This window comes from Dendropsophus ebraccatus, chromosome 9 (genome assembly GCF_027789765.1).
Source record: "Dendropsophus ebraccatus isolate aDenEbr1 chromosome 9, aDenEbr1.pat, whole genome shotgun sequence".
NCBI classification, from domain to species: Eukaryota; Metazoa; Chordata; class Amphibia; order Anura; family Hylidae; genus Dendropsophus; species Dendropsophus ebraccatus.
In genome coordinates, this window is record NC_091462.1 from 80,037,972 (window position 1) to 80,062,017 (window position 24,046).

General features: G+C 43.0%; 1 protein-coding gene across 1 annotated transcript in view; it reads right to left on the bottom strand.

Annotated features, from left to right (window-relative positions):
* BMERB1 (bMERB domain containing 1) overlaps positions 1-24,046 on the bottom strand; it is a 103,276-nt gene that overhangs the window by 21,222 nt on the left and 58,008 nt on the right. The gene's annotated exons all lie outside the window — the stretch shown is intronic.

Sequence of the window (24,046 nt, forward strand, 5' to 3'; positions counted from 1 at the left end):
AAATCCTAAGGGGGGCATTTATTAAGTCTGGCGTTTTTTACGCCGGTCTTAAAAATGCCCCCGCAGCTCCAGCGCTACGGAGATTTATGTAGAGGCGGACTGCCTCTACATAAATCCCGTGCACGCCGGTGCGCACAGCCGAAAACCTACGCCAGCTGATGACTGGAGTAGGTTTTCGGCGTATATTTGGGCGGAACGGATGGTAAATCGTGTGGACTCTGAGTCCGTGCCCTCCGTTATGCCCACTACACGCCCCCTTTCCGTCCCCTTTCCGCCCCCCTGGCGTACTCGGCGGAAAGTGCCGATTTGCAAATATTTTATTCGCAGATCGGCCATTTGCGTATAAAAAAATACGCAAATCGGCACTTTCCACCGAAAATCATACGTTCGCAGGATGATACATGTGGCCCTAAGTGTTTGCATATACAGAGTTGTCCATCACTGAGTAGTACGGCCCACGTGACTACTTACCCCAGAAGGATCAAAACAATATATCAATCTGCTTGATAACATGCATCATGTGTATATGTATACTGACAATGGCCGAGCACTGGCATCCCCTTGCTTTATGGTCAGATGAGCGGCCATTTTTCTACTATCATATGAAGTGGTGGTTGATTAACTGCATTACTTAATGAGCGGGAAATTCCTCTTTGATGATTTACATTAGATTTACAATCCTACCCACGGATATACCATGCAGGGGAGGTCTTTTGGATAATTGAAGATTGAAATCCGCTCAGGAGTATATGATCAAAACCAAGCAAAAAGTCTCACATTTGTAAATGCAAAATAAACTGAACTCCGGTAAAAGGATACAAGGATGAGTAGATTTAGAAAAAATATTCTCAACTTCTAAAGGGGTTATGGCAGGTTTACTCCAGGATTTGTGCCTCTGGGAAATTGGCAAAACGACATGGTGACATATCCCTGCTTGGACAAGCATGGGCCCCATTCATTTCAATGGCCTGAGCGATCAGCTAGAGACTATGTTCAGGACATTTTCCAAGCACATCAGTGTTTTGAAGCATAAGCTTGGATCAAATGTTTAAGATGAAATGTTCACACGTTTTAAGTTATTGCAACTATGAATCATGGCTGACACTGGCTGCTGGCCATTACTCTAGCTGACAACTGCAAAATGTAAATCTATACACAGTGACAGTGGGTTATTATTACTGTACAATAGAGATGTGCAAACCTCGAGCATGCAACATTTGATTACCAGTGGATGCAGAAGTTGGATGCAGCCTTAAAGCTGGCTGGAAAACAAGGATACAGCAATAGACTATAGGTTGCATCCAGCTGCATGCAACTTGTTCAGCCTCCTCTCAGATGCCCCACATTCGGTTTCAGATGAAAACAAGTGTGCTCAAGGTTTGCTCATCTCTACTATATAACCAGCGGTTCTAGAGCCTCTTCCGGCCCTTGGACCCCCCATGCATGAGGCTGCTCTGCTGTTGGCTGCTCCAGGTGCCATTATGCATTTGAACCATTAGGGAAGGCATAGGGTTACAAGAATTTGGGACTGACATTGCAAACATTTTGGAGGATATAAGGACTAGGGTAAAAGACATATAACTCTGTCTCAAATTTCTTCTGGGGTTTCAAAACGTTGGAGAGCCCATTTGGTGCCACAAAATGGGGCTGGGTGGTCTGTTCCTGAACGGACACTAACAAATGAAGGTGGATACCCGAGAGATCCCATTGACTTCAATCTGGTGTCCAGCAGAATTACTCAGCAGGATTTGAATGGAGAAAAATGACCACTTGCAGGATTACCACTCAGATCCTACAAAATAAATGGAGCTTGTGACTGAGTTCCCTGATGAGAGCCCTGGTGGAAGTGTGTTCCTAGCCCCAGTTGTATCTTTTTTCTTTTAATATTTAGTAGGTCTTATCTCCACCTGTTGTATTTAAAGCAACTCTGTACCCACAATCTGACCCCCCCAAACTGCTTGTACCTTCAGATAGCTGCTTTTAATCCAAGAGTCCTGGGGTCCGTTCGGCAGGTGGTGCAGTTATTGTCCTAAAATAAACTTTTAATCCTGCAGCGCTGTGTCTAACGGCCGGGGCTTACATTTGCATATGCATTAGGCTGGCACAACCTCTCTGTCCCTCTTCCCCGCCCTCCTTAATCATTAGGAATGATCCAGGCAGATTGCTTCTTATTCCCCACCTGTGTGTATAATGAACATGGGCTGGATCGTTAAGACACCTGTGCAAAGCTCAAGCAGCAGTAAATGTTCCTGGATCATTCCTAATAATGAGGAGGGTGGGGAGGAAGGACGGAGAGGTGGTGCCAGCCTAATACATATACAAATGTAAGCCCCGGCCGTTAGACACAGCGCTGCAGGATTAAAAGTTGTTTTTAGGAGAATAACCGCATCACCTGCCGAACGGACCCCAGAACAGGTCTTGGATTAAAAGCAGCTATCTGAAGATACAAGTGGTTTGGGGGGGTCAGATTGTGGGTACAGAGTCGCTTTAAAGGTCTTTGACAATTTACACAATGTTATGGAGCTCCGCTATACACGATACTTACCCTAGGTGGCAGCATATAACTATACATTTTTTGAAATTTGTTTAAATACACTATGGAGTGTTATATAAGTGCTCATCTTACAGAAAGTCAGTGACTATCCCTCCAGCACTACACTGAGCATAGCCACTGATGCTTTCCAAAATGAAACATCCCTGATTTTTACAAGTGTTACATCCTTCTTCTTGTCAGTAGTTATATACAGGAAACTACCACTGACCTGTGGATCTAGTGGCAGTGACATAAACGACCCATTCAACAATGCAAAACGGGAGAGTTCCACTGTCTCTATGTGGAGCTGGCTGACTACTTACTGTGTCCTGTGCAAAGGCTTAACATGTAACTTTAAAAAAAAGAATCCTGAGTTATCTTTGTCCCCTACATTTTTACAGATGTTGTATGTTGATGATGAAAAGCACTTTACTAGTAACTATTACAATAGCCATAAGGGTTGTCATGTAGTTTTTCCTCAATGGCATATGATTCAGTGTTATTGAGATGTATATACAGTATATGTCATCCAGCCTCTGTGCACAGCTCAGTGACAAACCCTATGGGCACAGTAATAGCTACCATTACTGCTTGTCACCCAGCATCTGGTACCCATGCAGAAGACCAAGAGAACTCACAAATAGAATAGCCTAATGCAAATGGACAACATTAAAGACACAGAAACCGCTACATCTGCAATTCACATTGTTTTTCACAAACCAATGATTTTAATATAATTATACATCCTTCACTTTATAAGCTTATTGCAATTGTGTCCTGGAAACTCCTGGACAAACAAATATTTCTTATGTAAATGAATTGGTTTGAGGAATGGAAAAAAGTAAAAAATAAATCTTTGAGGTGTGGGGAAGGTTAGACCCAGCTCAGTTTCTAGGGTATTTTGGCATCACCTCCTTTTTACCCAAGCAACCCCCCTCATCCTCCAGAATAATCCCTCTCATCCTCCAGCATCATCCCTCTCATACTCAAGCATCATCCCCCAGCAACCCCTCATCCTCCAGCATCACCTACTTAATCCTCCAGCATCACCCAACACCACACCCCACATCCTCCAGCATCACCCCCCTATCCCCCAGCATCACCCCCTTATTCTCCAGCATCACCTTCCTTATGCTCCATCATCACCCTCCTCACCCACTAGCATCGCCCCTCATCCTCCAGCATCACCCAACACCACACCCCACATCCTCCAGCATCACCCCTTATCCCCCAGCATCACCCCCTTATTCTCCAGCATCACCTTCCTTATGCTCCAGCATCACCCTCCTCACCCACTAGCATCGCCCCTCATCCTCCAGCATCACCCCTTCATCCCCTAGCACCCCCCATATCCTCCAGCATAACCTACCTAATCCTCCAGCATCACCCACCAGCATCACACCCCACATCCTCCAGCATCACCCCCCACATCCTCCAGCATCACCCCCTTATTCTCCAGCATCACCTTCCTTATGCTCCAGCATCACCCTCCTCACCCACTAGCATCGCCCCTCATCCTCCAGCATCACCCAACACCACACCCCACATCCTCCAGCATCACCCCTTATCCCCCAGCATCACCCCCTTATTCTCCAGCATCACCTTCCTTATGCTCCAGCATCACCCTCCTCACCCACTAGCATCGCCCCTCATCCTCCAGCATCACCCCTTCATCCCCTAGCACCCCCCATATCCTCCAGCATAACCTACCTAATCCTCCAGCATCACCCACCAGCATCACACCCCACATCCTCCAGCATCACCCCCCTCATCCCCCAGCATCACCCCCTTATTCTCCAGCATCACCTTCCTTATGCTCCAGCATCACCCTCCTCACCCACTAGCATCGCCCCTCATCCTCCAGCATCACCCCTTCATCCCCTAGCACCCCCCATATCCTCCAGCATAACCTACCTAATCCTCCAGCATCACCCACCAGCATCACACCCCTCATCCTCCAGCATCACCCCCCACATCCCCCAGCATCACCCCCTTATTCTCCAGCATCGCCTTCCTTATGCTCCAGCATCACCCTCCTCACCCACTAGCATCGCCCCTCATCCTCCAGCATCACCCCTTCATCCCCTATCACCCCCCATATCCTCCAGCATAACCTATCTAATCCTCCAGCATCACCCACCAGCATCACACCCCTCACCCACCAGCATCACCCTCTTATCCCCCAGCATCACACCCCTAATCCCCCAGCATCATCCCCTTATCCTTCAGCATCACCCGCTCATCCTCCAGCAACACACCCCTTATCCTCCAGCATCACCCCCTCACCCCCAGCCCCCCCCCCTCTTTTTCTCCAGCATCACCTCCCCCATTCTCAAGCATCACCCCGAATCCTCCAACATCACCCCCTCATTCCCAGCATCAACCCCTTATCCTTCAGCATCACCTCCCCATCCTCTGGCATCACCCCCTCATTCTCCAGCAACACACCCCTCATCCTCCAGCATCACACCCTCATACTCCCAGCATCACCCCCTTTTCTTCCAGCATCACCTCCACCATTCTCAAGCATCACCCCCTCATACTTCACCACCACACCCCGCATCCTCCAGCAAACCCCCTCATCCCCCAGCATCACCCCCTTATCCTTCAGCATCACCACCCCTATCCTCCAGCATCACCCCGTCATCCTCCAGCATCACCCTCTTTTTTCCATCATCACCTCCCCCATTCTCAAGCATTACACCCTCATACTCCACCACACCCCGCATCCTCCAGCTTCACCCCCTCATCCCCCAGCATCAACCCCTTATCCTCCAGTATCACCAACCTAATTCACCAGCATCACCCCCCTCACCCACCAGCATCACCCCCTTATCCCCCAGCATCACAACCCTTTATCCCCCAGCATCACCCCCTTATCCTTCAGTATTAGCACCCCCATCCTCCAGCATCACCCCATCATCCTCCAGCATCACACCCCTCATCCCCCAGCATCAACCCCTTATCCTTCAACATCACCACCCCCATCCTCCAGGATCATCCCCTCATCCTCCTCTTTCTTCAGCTTCATCCCCTCATCCTCTAGCATCATTGTTGTTATTTGCTCCCCCTAGCTGTCAGTGCCCTGTGCAATTGTCCTTCTAGCACAGTTCTTAAAATGGCCCTGGTTAGACCATCTAACAGAACCTACTCAAAAATTTAAAAATTGAAGTGTGTTTCAGGTTGACCACCTACCTTAAAGAAAGCATACTAGCAGCAACCCGCCACCCTCCCCAATAGACATAAGTAATAACCTTGGTGAAACCTGAGAACCATGCACTGTGATGAAGACCCTTCACATGAACCATGATCAGCCAACAATCTAATATAGCGTAGTATTATGCTGGGATAGAGCAAAAAGTGCGCTCATTAAAGATGGGCTCCATAGACTTTTAATAGAACTTATCTTTAGTGAGTGCGAGACAATGGGGAGAAACAGCGCTCAGCGATCAGCCCGACCACTGCTTTTAGAGAAGAGCAGTGGTCTGAGGCCTAGACAAAGAGCTGTCAACAATGGAAGGCAAAGAGCAGCGGACAAGTTTGCTAAATTAATGTATTTGCAAAAATATTTACCCACCTTAAGGCTAAGTTCTCACAACTTATAATTTTATTAAACAATGGTCGTAGTTGCAGTTTTGCAACCACGGTCATTAATTAATTAATTGTATATTACTTTAATTACTATGGAATCCCGGCTGGAGTGTATACACACAGAACTGACACAGCAGACAATGTAAAGTGCGGCTCCGGGCGCACTTTAGATTATCGGCTATGGTTAATTAGAATCCCAATTAAATAGGAATGAAGTTCATCCGGCCGGTACTGCAGTACCGCCGCTGACACTGGCCGTTCTGTGACATGGCTGTGTCATAGAACAGCCAGTGTCAAACATAGTGTGCTCCCAAGACAGGAACTAATGTGTGTGTGTGTGTATATATATATATATATATATATATATATATATATATATATATATATATTATATTATATTATTATTTTTTTAATTTATTTTTTTACCACATATACCACATTTTAGACAAATGTTCTAATATGAAGTAAATGTCAGATTGTTTCCCTATAATGCCAATTCCAGCTAAAACATGTAAGGATAATTAAGCATTGTGTCCAATAGGACATTATTATCACGTTGTAGAGCTTTAAAATCAATTTGATTTAATACATTGCAACAAAATAAAGACTTTTACGTAATTCTGTTGATCAACAAAGGCCTTATGATGCATATGTTTACATAAATCTGCTGTTATTTCCATATGGCTGAAGCCTGCATATCATCTGCCTATTAGTGCTGACTACATGATTAAATGCTACGGCAGAGCTGACAATGAGCCAGCAGATCTGGGAACGTTCCATATACACTGCCAGAATTAGTCAGACCATCCTCCTCCAAGACAACAACATGTGTCACATATGGAACTATGTCATTATTAGATCTCTTCTCCAAGCAAAGAAAAAAAACATAACAGCACAAAAGGATCAAAATGGCTACAAGGACGGGAAAAATGGCTATTAATTACCAAAAATCCAATAGACATTTCACAAAAGACAGACTCCGAATATCAGCTGTAAATTTAGGCAAGGGTAACTTTTCCTAATGAAAAGGGGAATATGAACACACAAAACAAAAACAAGAAAATGAAAAGCCCTCAGTGTACATTGCAAGGTTATATGACTTTCAATATCTTCTCTTGTCCAATTCTGCGATATCTGTGAATGAGGCTAGAACCTCGCGCTATTCCCACACATTCATTACAATGGATATGTCCGCAAGTCTAGGATGGAAAATAGCTGTGGGTGGCTGGAATGCTTAGCTAATAGAATAAAGCAAGATTAGAACTCAATGTCAACAAGAATGGTTCTCATTTACCAGCAACAAGAAAAGAGTTAGAAATTAGCTAAGAATTAAAAGCCGACTGGACAATTCTTTAAAGTGTCACTGTTGTTAAAACTTTTGAAATCTAAATCAACAGAAGATGGGATATAAAGCAAGTCTGCAATATACATTCATTATTTTTTTTATTTATCATGCTATAAAACAAAGCTGAAGGTCCAGGTCCAGTCTCCTAAAGGAAGATTTTTAGTCTTGTGCTGGTTGAAAAAAGAAACTAAACACATAGGGGGGCATTTATGAAGACTGGCATTCGAGTACGCCGGCCTTAAATTAGGCCCCACCCCCAATTACCCTGCCAGATTCACTAAGAGGTGCACACATCTTAGTGAATCCGGCCTGACCTGCGTCTGCCATACCTCCCAAGCAGGCGTAAATCATGGTAAATCTGGTGTGGAAGAGGGTCACACCTCGTCCCTGCCTTGCCGCAGGGGATACAGCAGGTGTACGCTACAGGGAAGGTAAGAATCTGCTCCTTCTCCATGGTGTACACCACGGGCGGAGGTTTTATAAATCTTCCCCATGAAGTCTGACCTGTACAAAGAGTCACGGCTCAATGTGTCCATCAGTCACATGACTGCCTGCTCTGTAAGTGCACAGATGGCCTGGGATACACTGGACTACCAGTGTTTAGACTCTTTGGGGGGAAAAAAGTCAGAAAACAGGAAGTGCCGTGTTTTCCATGATAACTAAAAAAAATAATAAATGCAAATGTCAAACTTGCTTTATATCACATCTACTGTTGCTTTAGAGTTTCAAAGTTATAACGGCAGTGACACGTTAAACATTTTTACAACTATTAAGAGCATCTTCATAATATGACACTACATTTTTTTTTTGTTTTTCATTTTAATATGACTCATCTTAGATTGATAAATAAATAGAATAAAATGATAGAGTTCTCTCTGGTAAACAATAAAGAAGAAGCTCACTGGGGTACAGCAGTTACTACGGTCAGCAGATTGGTAAGGGTGTCAGGAGATGGTCCGCCAATGTAGTAATCTAGTATTGAGGTCTACACTAAAGATAGGCCATCAGTATCAAAGACATGGAAAACCCCTTTAAGAAACAAATTGTTTTCTATGGATACTTTTAATAAACAAACTTAGAGCAGGGTGATGGAAATGAAGGTAAAATAACTGGTGTGTGTATACCAGGATCAAAATGTAGCATAGTAACTGTCTTATTTTTGAAATATCTCCAATATAAAGCTGATACATAAAATTAAAGGCACACTTAAGGCAAAACTATTATGCCTATGGGGGTGGCACATGACACTGGCATTCTTTTTTAACTCAATTTTCAGTACTTGTTTCATGGGAAGGTGAAATAAATAACACACTCTCACCTCCTTGGTCCAGCGCTGATGCCGGTATCCTCTGCTCTGCTCCTCTGGTCTTGACCGCTTCTGGCTTCCCAACAATTCACAACAGCACCACTAGGGAAAAATATGGTGTAAAGCAAATGCACGCCTCACCAGACTGGATGACATTCGCTGAATCCACAATACAAAACGGAATCGAGAGAGCATTCAGTGTAGTGGTAGTGGCTACTTTATTCACCCAGCAATGCAACGTTTCGGATCTGACTCCAATGCTTGAGAAAGGTTGGAGTCACAGCCGAAACGTTGCATTGTCAGGTGAATAAAGTAGCCACTACTTGATTTTTTCACTGAATGCTCTCTCAACTCTGTTTGTTTGTTTATTTTTTTACTGTTGACCGCTTCTGGGTCTGAGTGGGGACTTGGGATGTGCCAGGATGTGAGCAGGCTGAGCTGCGGATTACCAGCATCAGTGCTGGAGCGGGAAAGGTGAGAGCATATTACTTCTTTCATCCTCCCCCCTCCCCAGCACTCTGCCAAAAATCACCCCAGCCCGGAGTTCTCCTTTAAGGTTCACCACCAACTATAATACAGAGTACATGTTTCTTGGTTCTTTAAATCAGCCAAATAAGTCCATAAGCCTATAAGGCTGCTACATGCAGCTTAAGGGAACTCTCATCTCCAAAGAAATTCTATTGTTAGCAAGGAAGGGACTTATGGAAAGGGAGTGGGGAGGAAAACAAACACAATGCCCTTTGGTCCAATACCCCATACCATAATCCTTTTCCTCTGTGTACACCACTGCTTGTAGCTACATATTTAGAACTAGTCACAGGAGGTTCTGTCTGCTTTAACAATTAACTTACTACTAAGCTCCTCCAACTAAAAAACATGGCGTCTTCCTTCCAGAAACGGTGCCACCTGTCTATCGGCATTGACTAGTATTATAGTCCAGCAACATTGAAGCGACTGATGCTGAACTGCAATACCACACACAACCTGTGGAAAGATGTGGCACTGTTTATGCAGGAGAAAGCATCCAAGTTTTGTTTCTAACCACTTTAAAAGAGATCTGGGAGAGAATCCTAGCAAATAATATTATCAATAACCACCAGAACCATGTATTTTCTAAAACAATGACCTGTCAAATGAGAAGAGATACTTAAAAAGGGTCAATTCAATTGATTTAATGATAAGGGCTGTACCATCGTGGCACAATTCATTGCTGCTGGCTTACAGAAAAGTCTCAATGGGCCCTTGCTTGATAGACTTACATCTTAATGTGACTTAAGTACCTCATTCACCTTAAATCCATTACCGTAAGGTTGACATGTCAATTATATCAATCTGCCATGAGAGAATGTGTATATTTATAGAAGACATTACTATGAAGCACATTCGTCAGGCTTCAAAGCTCTAGAACCGAAATTTTCAATGTTCTCTTCTAGTTACAGATATGCCCACGCATTTTTATACAGATGCCCATTTGTTATATCTAAATAGCAAGAGGCATTATTTGCTGTTCCTAGAGTAGTAATTGCCCAATTTTCCCAATCCCTTTAAATTGTAAACGGAAGCACAAAATGACTTAGTAAGCACCATCTCCAGCTGAGTATGAAATGAACACATTAAACCTTTCAGTTTTAATCATTTATATTTCTTTTGCTGCTTTAATGCATCCTTTAAGTTTCTTTTAGTTACTCTTGAAGATAACATTTTAACATTCTATAAAAACTCAGCATGGATGTGATGTTTTTTAATGGCAATAAGGTCACCAACTAACTGCATTGTCGCCAATCGTCCTGGCTCTGCAATTTCTTGGAATTACTTAGTCTGACAAGTCTTGGAATGACTGTGTGAATAGGGTGGTGATAGGAGCTGCCATGTAACAGTCACAACTGCCTCTCACCACCACTCCAGTCATCTAGGGGACATGGGACCGCTATGTGCCTGAGCATTTCATACATGCATGGATCTAAAAAAACTAAATATTCGGCACGTGTCATTAAAACATAGAAGATTGCAGATTGCATAGCAGATAAACACTACCCGGTCCATCTAGTCTGCCCTTTTTAGTATCTCCTTTCAAAACATCTTAGGATAGCTATATGTTTAACATTCAGTTACGTTCAGATTTACCAACCACATCTGCTGGAAGTTTGTTCCAAGCATCTACTATTTTTTCAGGAAAGTAATATTTTCTCATGTTGTTTTTGATCTTTCCCCCAACAACCTCTCACTGTGTCCTCTTCTTCTTGTTTTCAGTTTTTATTAAACACACTTCCCCCTTGAACCTTATTTAGTCCTTTAACATATTAAAAGGCATCGATTATGTCTCCCCTTTCCCTTCTTTCCTCCAGACTACACAAATGTACATTGTTAAAGAAGAAGACCGGCCCTTGCTAAGATCTAAAATGACAGCATGGGCAAACATAACAACCAATCCTTACTTACCTCTCCCCATGCCCGCAATGCCCAACCTGGCTGATGGACTAACCACTCAGCCAATCACTGACTACAGCGGCGTCCTGTCCCCCTCACTGACTGGCTAAACAAGCAGTCCATCAGCCAGGTTGTGATGTCAGCTCTGGTGGAGATCCTGGAGCCTGATGTGGGTCCCAGAGCAGCAATTAAACGCTGGAGAGGCACGGGGAGAGGGGAGGTGTGTTTTTATGTTCCCCCCTGCCCCTACATTTTTAAAAAGAAAATTACATGGCTGGACTTCTTTAAGTCTTTCCTGACTTTGGGCCCGTCTTTGGACCCATTTGATTTTATCACTATCTTTTTATAGTTGAGGTTTCCAGAACTGGAGACAGTATTCCAGATGTGGTCTCACCAGAGCTCTATACAACAGGATCACAATCTCCCTCTTCCTACTGGTCATACCTCTAGCTATACAGCCCAGCATATGATTAGCTTTCCATATCACCTGGTTACACTGCTGACTCCAGGATTTTAAGGCTGTCAGAAATCACTATTCCTAAATCCTTCTCTTCTGAAGTCTTTGTCAATACAGAACTGCCAATATGATACTCGGATAGAGAATTACTCCACCCCAGTGAATTATTTTACATTTGGAAACATTGAACTGCAGTTTCCACTGTTTTGACCACATACCTAGTAAAGCTAAATTGTTTTACATGTACATTAGGTGACTAGGGTCTATTTGTTGTATGCACCACAGAAAATGTGCTGTGAAAAGAGCCACATATGTTCATCCAACTAAAAGCATATTAGCAATGGTTATTAGGACAGTGACTACAAGCGTATTAGCCATGAATTAAGAAATCCAGCTGATGGCGTCTCAATGAAGTGTGGAGAAAGGTTGTTGCGAGAGCTATTAAGTACAACCCCTAGATGTAAAGAGGCTTTCTGTGTGCCTTACATAAGCCAGTTTACCAGTAGGGATAGTAGAGTAGGGATTACTGAACGTCTTTATTTGTCTTGCATGTTATAATTTCTTTTGCTCTACATTTGATCTGTCCCTTACCCTAATCAAAAGGGTAAAGCCACATTCTGTATATACACCGACCACTGAGACCCCTGCCTGTTTTGGGCCCATTAAAACAAATGTGACCGAAGGGTTTTCTCATGCTATGGTGTTGAGAGCATACTGAGAACAGTGTGAGAAAAACATCCAGCAAATGGGGCTCCTGTATTCTCTAAACCATAGGGAATCGTTCTGATGAATAGGCAGTGCAAAGTCACGTAAACAGCTAAAGCCCTTATTACATGGGGCGATCAGAGGGAGCACGCGAGCGCTCAGGTCAGGTCAGTGCTCGCTTGCTCCTCAGTCCCCACTCTCTGCCGGCGGCATTACACATGTGCGGGGGGAGGGGAGGCGCGCGAGGAGCCGCAGGGGGCGCTCCCTGGATGATCTTTAGTTCATTCGGGCAGCCCATAGGAGATAACATGGAGCAGATAACAGCAGATGACCATTTCAAGGGCCATTGCTGTCTACGGGAAAAATACAGGCAAAATTACAGAGGCCACAAAAATACAAAAACTGGATCTCTAAGTGGAAAAACATTTCCAGGTCACATAAATCCTGATCTCTGTCCACTATGCTGATGGAAGGGTCCGACTTCGGCACAAGCAGCATAATGTAAATCTTTCCTGTCAGGTGTTCAGGCAGGTGGAGGTGGCAGTATTATATGGGGAATGTGTTCTTGGCACATACTGGTCCTCTAAGACATGTGAAAGGACTTATGGAGAGCAGAGCTTATATAATTATAGTGGCTAACCAAGAACTTCCCTAGATCTCAGCTAATTTACCCTAAAGCAGATGTACACATCTAGCGAAACTGTGCACCATGCCATAAGCCGCTAACAGACATGGATCGGTTCCAGGAACATGGCAGCGAGTTTCCCTTATTATGGTCTTCACAATCCCCAGATCTTAATTCTGTAAAGCATGAGATAGAACAGGCTGTTCACATCATGTCAGTACATCCATCTAATTTACAGTAACTACAAGAAGCTATCATAGGCCAATATTCCTGCAGACATATTTCTTCTCTCTAGAGTCTATTCTACAATGAATTTCTGCAATTCTAAAGCCCAAAGGATGTCCAACATGCTACTAGATGGGTAGCTCTAATACGAGTGACCACTTAGTATATATCAAAGTAGACAGTTACCCCCCTAGTGTAAGTTTACTCATGTGTTTATCTTGAATTAAAGACAAACTGCACAATGTAAATGTGCAGATAAAATGTAAAAAAAAAAAAAAAAAGGACACAGTTCCATTTATATCCCCCTTTTTCCCTTCACCGCTACAGGGGCTGTAGTGTAGCATCGACCAGCATAAAGCATACGCTGCTACATTGAAAACCTAAGCTGCATCCCTTAGCTTTTCTCTGAATTTAACATTGCAATGACCAGAGGAAAGATGCATCTTTTCTGTCTGTCAATTTATTAAAGAACTGATATATATGATTTTTGTGTAGGTTTTGCTACTTTGCTAGTTTTCTAATGAAAGCATTGATTAGGCCCCCCCCCCCTGCCCCATCTATCTATCTGGTTCACCCATCATTCATCTCTAGGTATAGTGTCCCTTAGCTGAGATATATAACCCCCTCTCTTACCATCCCAAGCTCCATATAGCAAATTGAGAGGAATGTGACAGTAAGAACGATTATTCAATAAACCAATGGCATTTCTTAAATATCCTCAGCGCACAAGCTGAAATTGTTTATAACATGCTTCATGTACCTCCTGATTGAACGGTTAAGAAAACAGAATAGTGGAGACCTGAACTAATCATTGGCGGTAATTGTTCTCCTACCTACTTTTTAACTCACATAATTATAATCTGTAGCTCATTATGCTCGGCTAGGTTCATTTTCTGGAGCACTGCTTGGGACATGAGCTGTAGCGTTAAAGTAATACACTGAGGAGCTACAACAATAATAACACAATGGCGCGCACTTGTAAAGAGTATTTTACCACCAGTCTTCATCTGTGGAAATTGCACCAATATGATCCCATGTGTGTGAATCTGGGATATGCACTATAAATTGCAGTCCGCTCCACATAATCATTAGTTGAGTAGGTTGTCTAGTTTGGAATGCACAGTAGCTTTCCCCCAAAAGGAAGAGTTTGTTCTCTAGTGTCATGGAAACAGCCGAGTTTACCTGTTTTTCGGCAGCTCCCATAGAGAACTATTGGATGGGTGGCACACCTGCGCTGTCTACTGTTAAGTTCACACATTGTATGACATTGGCCGTTCTGTGACACGGTCATGTCACAGAATGGCAGCTGTCTGGGAAGTTCAACCCGGCCGGATTAACTTAATGTTTTTCAAATTGGAATGCGGGTACTTAACCATTGCAGACAATGTAAAGTCCGTCTGGAGCTTGGCGGACTTTACATTGTCTGCACTGTCAGTTTTCTGTGCAGCCGCATGCAATCCTGGCCAGAGTGTATACAGAGTGTATACACTCCAGCCGAGATTCCATAGAAAACAATGCAATGTATTTTTTTTTTAATAAATAGCGGCTGGTGTTGCAATCTACAACAATAGCCATTATTAATTGAAAAAATATAAAATAAAGGGAAACTGGAGTTCCGGGATAACTTTTCAGGGTGGAATCACCCCTTTAGGGTTTATAGGACAGAATATTATGACACATGACATCGCTACTATAAAAAGCAATGAAACACATGTTTAGGCTACGTTCACACAACATAAAATTATTAATCATGGACATTGTAACAACTGCACTGCAGTCAGAGGGAATCCTGGCCTGAGTGTATACACATAGCGGCTACAGTAAAAACTTAATTGAATAGCGGATGCACATCACTGACTGTTCACACAATGGAAAGTGCGGCTCTAGCCGCACTCTCCATTGTGTGCTATGGTGAATTGGGATGCGGGCGCACACAAATGCACCCGAATCCCAATCCCTGTACCAGCTGGGATGATCCTCACTGACACCGGCTGTTCTGTGACTTGGTTGGGTCGCAGAACGGCCAGTGTCTTACAATTTGTGAACCCCGGCCTTAAAGTGTACCTGTCGTTATAACATTCAAAATTGAATTTAACAGTATATGTGATATAAAGCAAGTTTGCAATTGACATTCAATACTTTTTATTTATTTTTTTTAGTTCTCATGCTGTAAAACAAAGCTGTACTTATCAGAAATCCAGGTCCAGTCTCCTGAAGGCAGATTAATTTAAAGACTGAACACATGAAGTACAGAGCATCAAGGCTCAATGTGTCCATTAATCACATGACTGCCTTCTCTGTGAGCGCTCAGATGACCTGAGAAACATGGGACATCCTGTGTTTAGACTTTTTGAAAAAAAAAAGAGTCTAAACACAGGAAGTGCCGTGTTTCCCCCAATTAAAAAAAAAAAAAAATGATGAATGTAAATTGCAAACTTGCTTTATTTCACATCTACTGTTGATCTACATTTTGAAAGTTATAACAACAGTGACACTTTAAGTGTAAATTTCCCTTAGAAATTGTGTACTTACTTCTCCTTGAAGACCTGCAGAATCATGTCCCTCTTCTCATTTTGATTCAGCGTCACACTTAACAGCTGTAATATTTTATGGAGTGAACCGTGACTTAAAAAAAAGAGCAATTTTCAATAAAATATATTGCAAGCTGAGCAGTTACACACAAGATAAATAAATATTAGGACAAAGACGCCAACGCTGCAAAACCAAAACACCTACAAGGTAGTAATTTAGTGTCTCTCAAACACATTTTTCCTGAGTACATAAATCAATAAGGTACTGAATGTACACAAGATATACAGACAGCATCTGTTCTGCTCTCATAATGGACAATGCTTTTACTGTGCTTTTACTATAAAAATGTGTATGTGTGTGTGTGTATATATATATATATATATATATATATATATATATATCCTCTTTAGCTTAAAGAGAATTGGAGTGGTGATCTGGGATTACAAAGTACAAATGATCAATGGCTTGCCACCTTCTCAAATGATCAATGGCTTTCATACCTCTCGTTGCATAAATCATCTGGAGTCCTCCACGAAGCTCCTACACAGGTGGTACATGACACCTTATCATCTCTCCTTAATTTACCCACAATCCTCTAGTATCTGTTGCCGTTGTTTGCAGGGCATAGATACCATTTTGCACATATGGTGGCAGTGTAAACTGATACAGCCATTTTTGGAACAGATAAAGTGACATGTCTCTTTTAACTTGATAAAAGGGCATGGACCCTGAAACACATTGCATTTTAAGACCAATAAACGCAGCTTTCCACTCCACTGGGTCTTCTGCTTGATTTATGACGGTCAGCACCCTTGGAAAATCCCCTTTTTGCTTGTTCTATTGATCCTGAGGATTTGATGCTCCTGAACAGCCTGTTCCTGTGACATCACAGTAACTGCCTGTTCAGCCAATCGGTGGGAGCAGCTGTGTCTTAACTCAGTCACTGATTGGCTGATCAGGCAGCTCCAGAGGGGCTGTGACATAACAGGAACTAGGAGATAAAGGAGACCAGTGGGAGACTGGGACGACAGTGAGTGTCACTTATTTATTACATTTACAGCAGCATCCCCTGTTGTCAAGCATTTTTTTTTATATCTTGCCTGGACAACCCCTTTAAGACCCTCAATGATCAGTTGCAATCCAGAGGGGAGCCAAGAAAGACTCAGGTAGGGATGCTTTACCTATGTAATGTTTCAGCTCCTACAGAACAGGCGATGATCTTTAGAGATACATTTTGTGTAATGTGTAAATCTCAGTTGACCTGTAACAAGTCACCGCAGGGCAATCTGTGCATTTGTCCAGGACTGTATTGTATTATATAAAAGTAAAACTGTCAACATCATATACAATTGCCTATTTCTATACCATCAGCTTGTCTCTATTGTTGTTTCTGTAGATCAATCTTGTATTGAACGCTGGGAATTTTTTATACGTATATAAAGAGGTTTCTTTTCACTCAATGCTGAAGCAAACTTCAAAGGATGCCAAGCACCGGCAATCTCTATATTATCTGCATATGTTTCTATACTGCATCTTCAAGAGCGGAATAACATAAAGCACTGCAGCAAAACCTTTTTTCCCCTCTTTAAAGGAACTTTCTAATGGCTCTGCCATTGTCCATTCTCCTGCAGATAAAAGTACCTAGTTGAATGACAAGTGTGGAGAAGTTGCTGTACTGCAGAGGTATGAGTCACCGGCACAGTGCAGCAGCTCACATCTTCTGCATTGAGCAAATAACCTCATAATCAATTCTCTGTCATCCTTGTCTCTCTCCATATAGTGATAAGCATAAGCTATGGATTGGCCCGTGTCTGCCATTACCTATACCATTCCTTTTAGTATGCTGCAGGCCCAGCTGACATGTCGGGAGGGGATTGGGTAGTCACTAAAGATCCACTTTTTTTGTCCACTCTAGTTATTATATTCCATGTATCCTATATTAAGATACATGGAATAAATAGAATCATAAAAATGGTTTATTGTAAAAAAAAAAACCTGTATCTGCACACTGCTATACATAAGCAGACAGAGTATTGGTCTGCCTACCAACAGCAGTTCATAAGCTCAGCCAACAGCAAATGGCAAACCTGTATCCTGTATACTATATATCCATGATGAACGTTTTGCTTTATTTTGTAGTGTCATCACTATTGTTGGTGGCAGGGCACCTATATAAGAACACTGTATATTATGCTGCTTAAAGTGACTCTGTACCCACAATCTGACCCCCCAAACCGCTTGTACCTTCAGATAGCTGCTTTTAATCTAAAATCTGTCCTAGGGTCTGTTTGGCAGATGATGCAGTTATTGTCCTAAAAAACAACTTTTAAACTGGCAGCCCTGTGCCAAACTGGCGTGGCCTAGAGTGACTATGCATTAGGCTGGCACAACCTCTCTGTTCCCCCCCCCCCCTCCTCATCATAAGGAATGCTCCAGGCAGATTGCCTCCTATTCATCAGCTGTGTGAATACTGCACATGGGCTGGATCATTAAGGCACCCATGCAGTTTTCACTGCAGAGGAATAGGAAAAATCCTGCCAGTGGCATTCCTAATGATGAGGAGGGTGGGGAGGAGGGACGGAGGGGTGGTGCAAAGTTAGGGAACAGATACTCGAGGCCACGCCAATTTGAGTAGTTTTTTAGGGCAATAACTGCATCACCTGCCGAACGGACCCCAGGACAGATCTTGGATTAAAAGCAGCTATCCGAAGGTACAAGTTATTTAATCCAAAATAGTTAGCTAACCCTTTGAAAAAGGATTTATACTTACCCATCCCCGTTCCCCACAGCGCTGCCTTCCTGATACCTGCCAGCTACCGGCCTCCAGCAGCTCTTGCTGCTGCAATGTCACATACCCCATTGATAGATTGCTCACTCATTGACTGGGGCAGGCAATCCATCACTCGGGCCGTGATATTGCAGCAGGAGTCTTGGCCGTGTTGTGTGCTAAAGCCAGTGCTACGGAGGCAGGTAAGTATAAGTTTAATATGTAACCGCACTTCCCTACCTGCCTCTGATTTTTTTGTTTCATGGGATTTCTCTTTTAAGAGAGGCATTTAAACTGCATTTCCCATATCTCCCTGGGACAGGAAGTTGAGGCAAGAAATGCCTCAACCTACAGAAGATGAGACGCTGGCTATTATATTCTCTCTAGACTTATGTCTGTCAGTCATTGGTCTTACAGATGCACTGTATGGGTAAATAGCTGAGATCACTGCATTACAGCCTCTACAGCCTCCTAAGTAGATGACGTAAAACCCTGATGGAGCTTGCTTTATTAATAAAATAACAATGTTGCTTTTTGCTTTTTCAAACAGGATCTTTTCAGACACAGACCCAGTGACGTGTTGATAAGTGCTTATTTATGAGTCATCCCCATGGAGCTACCTTTTTTTTATCTTGACCAATTGCAAGATATGAACTCAGGTTAAGGGAAGCAGAGTTCACTTCTTCCTCATCAGTTCTTTTCTGCTCCATCATAGCAGCAGAAAAATAAAAACGACAGCAAGCTGAGTTCATTAAGTGGCAGACTATGGGGTCTGTCTGATTATGTTGTGGGGCCATTTCTCTGCAGCACAAAGCATCTAACACAGATGAGAATAAAGCCTTACAGCCTCAGGCTGGGTTCACACTACGTATATTTCAGTCAGTATTGTGGTCCTCATATTGCAACCAAAACCAGGAGTGGATTAAAAACACAGAAAGGCTCTGTTCACACAATGTTGTAATTGAGTGGATGGCCGCCATTTAATGGCAAATATTTGCTGTTATTTTAAAACAACGGCTGTTATATTGAAATAATGGCAGTTATTTACTGTTATATGGCGGCCAGCCACTCAATTTCACCATTGTGTGAACAGATCCTTTCTGTGTTTTTAATCCACTCCTGGATTTGGTTGCAATACTGACTGAAATATACTGACTGAAATATACGTAGTGTGAACGCAGCCTCAGGCTATGTTCACAGTACGTAAGTTTCCAGCCGTAGCGCATTCCGTGAATAAGCGGCCGGAGACTTACATAGTTTGCGTACAATGGAAAGTATACAATGTACGTTTGCACAGTTCACACTACGTACAAACTTACGCCCGGATCGTACGCGGCGGCGTAAAAAATTAACCAGACCATTGTTTGCGGACAAAAATGCCGTAACTTACACCCGTAGCGTTACATGCGGTCCCGTACGTAGTGGTGATTTCTTCATTTTTGCAGCTTTTTGTGCCGATCCAAAAGGTTCTGTGGGGTGTCCGGGGCTAGGCGAAGATTTCCAAGTAAAAGACCGCTGTCAGATCACTACGTACGCCGCTTGGGAAGCGTAAGTAGACTTCGGGCGTAAGTTCGCAGTCCGTACGTAGCCGGCCGCAAGTAGCGTAAATCTCCGGCCGGCCCAGGTTTCTGTAATATGAAAAATTATAGTTCTATCTCTGCTTACTGTGAATGCAGGCATATGTACCTGTCTTTGTGTCTCAGTTATGTATATTATAAGTGTTAGGAATGTTCTTTGTGTCTGGATAGAACTAGAATGTTTTCATCCATAGTCAGCAAGCAGAGACCTAAACCTACACTACACCCCCGCTAAACATATGCCCGTTATGCAGCACATAGCTACCCCATGTGCGCGTCAGCTCTGCTACATCATCAGCTAGTATGGAATACATACTGGGGCCATGTGATGCAAAATCAGTGAAAAGAACAGTCCTGTGTCTACTGTGCAATAGTAATGACAGCTGTGGGCAGGAAAGAAAGCTAAGGGGGTGAGTACATAAACAAGACCAATAAGGGAAATGCATGATGGGAAATGTAGTTTCCTATCTATGTTATAGACCGAGTTTTAGAAAAACTCAGGAATGGCAGCAGCTAGAAAGACAGGAGATGGCTCAAAATACTCAGGGGGACTTGGTGAGTAAGACCAGCTAGCATTTAATTTTTTCGCTCTTAGGTGGATAATTCCTTTAAAGTGTGCAAAAAATTAAATCAAAAAATCTAATTCATCCCTGACTGTACAGATGAAAACTGAAGTTTGTGCAGGTCCTGGACCCTATGCACAATGATATTACCAATTATTTACAACCAGTCCTTTCACCTTCCCTATACTATAGTATGCTTATATATGGAAGCTTGGCCAGCATTCTTTTATACCACTTTCTTATGTATGTCTCCAGACCTATAATCCAGTATCTATTTTTAGTGTAGTTAAAAGTTAAATTGTACATGAAGACAAGGCCATAATCTCTTTCTTCCTTTGTGTTTCATGTTAACTGCCTGGTTCAATGGGTCTAATAATAATGACTAGTTGTGGGATTTACTTTCGACTGTTTTGTGATCACTGATGACCTTGCTGCTAGGCCTGTTTATTGCTTTGTTGCTCCAGTAGATTCTGTGTAGACATTGTGATGCCCACTGGGAAACCAGAACTCTTCTAGATGGGAACGAAACACATTCACAATCCTGCTGGGTACTAAAGAGCATAACATCTATGCTTCATTTACACAACTGCAATGTCATAATGACACTTGCCAATGCTTGTTTCTAGCTATAGTAACTTCATTTCTATATATGATATGATCTTCTGCACATTGCGCATGTGGCATTATGATGTAATTTTTATGTGCGGTACTGGCAGGAAGAAACTGCTTAGGCCAATAGATGGCTATAGGGTCATTTGCACAATGTAAGAGACATCACTGCAGAACTGGCAGCGGGGGGCACCATCAGTAATGGAGCAGGAGCAGTGTGTGCCTGTATGCAATTTTAAGTGCTATAAAACCACTTTAAAGTGACACTGTCACCCCCTTTGTTCATTTTGACATCTCTACACAGGTGTAAAGGGTAAATTTAGTGTTTTTCATACCTTATTTCATATCATATGTCATGGTGCTTGTTCAAGTAAAAAGTGTCCTTTTATCATCTGCAGATTGTATTAAGTGGGCGTGGCCTCGCGGCACTAGCGCCACATAACCCCGCCCACAACGGCACAATTGGCCCCGCCCCCTCGCCGGCCATTGGAACAGGCTGGCCGAAAGGTCTAGACTCCACCCCCTTTACGTTGGACAGCCAATGGGCGTCAAGGGGGCGGGCCAACCGTGCTGTTGTGGGCGGGGTTATGTGGCGCTAGTGCCGCGAGGCCACGCCCACTTAATACAATCTGCAGTTGATAAAAGGACACTTTTTACTTGAACAAGCACCATGACGTATGATATGAAATAAGATATGAAAAACACAAAATTTACCCTTTACACCTGTGTAGAGATGTCAGAATGCACTAAGGGGGTGACGGTGTCACTTTAACAGAAAGGCAATAGTACTGCTAGGGCTATAGGTATAACTGTGAGTGGATGGGTGTGTTAGACAGGAAACGGTTACAGGAAATAAATGCACATAAAGGCTCTGGGTATTACATATACAGCCCCCATCGGACAGACCATCAGCAATACCATCTCTATGCTGATGACACCCAGTTATATACCTCCTCCCGCGACATCTCCCCTGCCTTCCTGCAAAATACTAGTGACTGCCTATCTGCTCTCTCTAACACTATCACCTCTCTGTTCCTCAAACTTAATCTCTCTAAAACTGAACTTCTTGTTTTCCTCCCTCTAACAAACCTAAATCCGACATCTCCCTCTCAGTCTGTGGTACTAGCATCACTCCTGTGCATCAAGCTCGATGTCTGGGGGTCATGCTAGACTCCGATCTATCCTTCACTCCCTATATCCAAGCTCTTACACGCTCCTTTCATCTTCATCTCAAAAACATCTCCAGAATCCGTCCTTTTCTCACCACTGACACCGCTCAGACTCTGACTGTCGCCCTGATCCATTCCCGTCTTGACTACTGTAACTCCCTACTAATCGGTCTTCCTTTCTCTAAGCTCTCCCCTCTCCAGTCTATCCTGAACGCAGCAGCCAGGCTAATCTTTCTCTCCAGCCGCTATACCGACGTCTCCCTTCTGTGCCAGTCACTGCACTGGTTACCCATTAAATATAGAACACAGTTCAAACTCCTCACCCTCACCCATAAAGCTCTCCACAACTCTGCCCCTCCATACATCTCCTCCCTCATCTCCACCTACCATCCTTCCTGTGCTCTGCGTTCTGCTAATGACCTTACACTAACCTCTTCTTTAATCAGAACTTCTCATTCCCGCCTCCAAGACTTCTCTCGTGCTGCACCAGTTCTCTGGAACTCTTTACCCAAAGACCTCAGACTTATTTCCAACATCCCCAGTTTTAAGCGTGCCCTGAAGACCCATCTCTTTAGGCACGCTTATAACATTTCGTAATCTCGTCTCCCTTTGCTATCCCCTCTCCATCCTCTCTATAACTTCTTCGGTGCTAGTTACACTGTCCTTGTCATCTGAGCTTAGAAAATGGCTTGTGACTGGCTTGCCCAGCCGCCTATAGGCACTTAGAGAGATTCTATGTACAATGACTGGAACATTGACAATTAAAGCACTTGTTGCCTCTCGTGTTACTCCCAGTCATCCTAGCCTGTAAGCTCTTGAGAGCAGGTCACTAATTTGGTATTGTAATTTATTCATTGTATAATCTAATATATAACCTGTAATGTATTTATATATTTAAATAAGCGCTGCGGAATCTGTTGGCGCTATACAAATAAATATTATTATTATTATTATTATTATTATTATTATTAAAGGTAGAATTCAAAACATATTTTATAATAAAACAGATTGCACCAGCCACAAGAAATAGGGCTGTTTGGCAGACATTTGACCATGCTTACACATATCATTTTCACAGCAGAATGGAGCTTTTCTAGGTGTCAGTGGCTATGTATTGCTTTAGTCAGATGCTAATGAGATTCCTAAAAAGAGTTGTAGGGTAATATTTACATATAAAAGACATTGGGAGATAGATCCAAGATGAATAAAGATTTGTTGTCCTCTGCAATATTTTACAAGATGACATCCAGTGTCAAAACTCAGGCCCTTCAGCTGTTGCAAAACAACAATTCCCATCATGCCTGGACAGCCAAAGTTTTGAATGTGACACCTTTGATTTAGATGAAGATTCCTCCTTAATCTCTTATTTTCTTTAAAGCGTAACTGTCATGTTTTTTTTTTATTGCAGAAATCAGTAGTCTAAGCGATTTTAAGAAACTCTGTAATAGGTTTCATCAGCCAAAAAAGCCTCCTTCTGTACTCAAGAAGCAATCTCCCAGCCTCCCCCCCTGACTTCTTATCTGTGCATTATCAGGCAAACACGTCTTCATTACAGAGAAGCCAGTGAAGACGGGCTCTGCTCTCTCCATTGTAAGCCTATGAAGGGGGGAGGGGC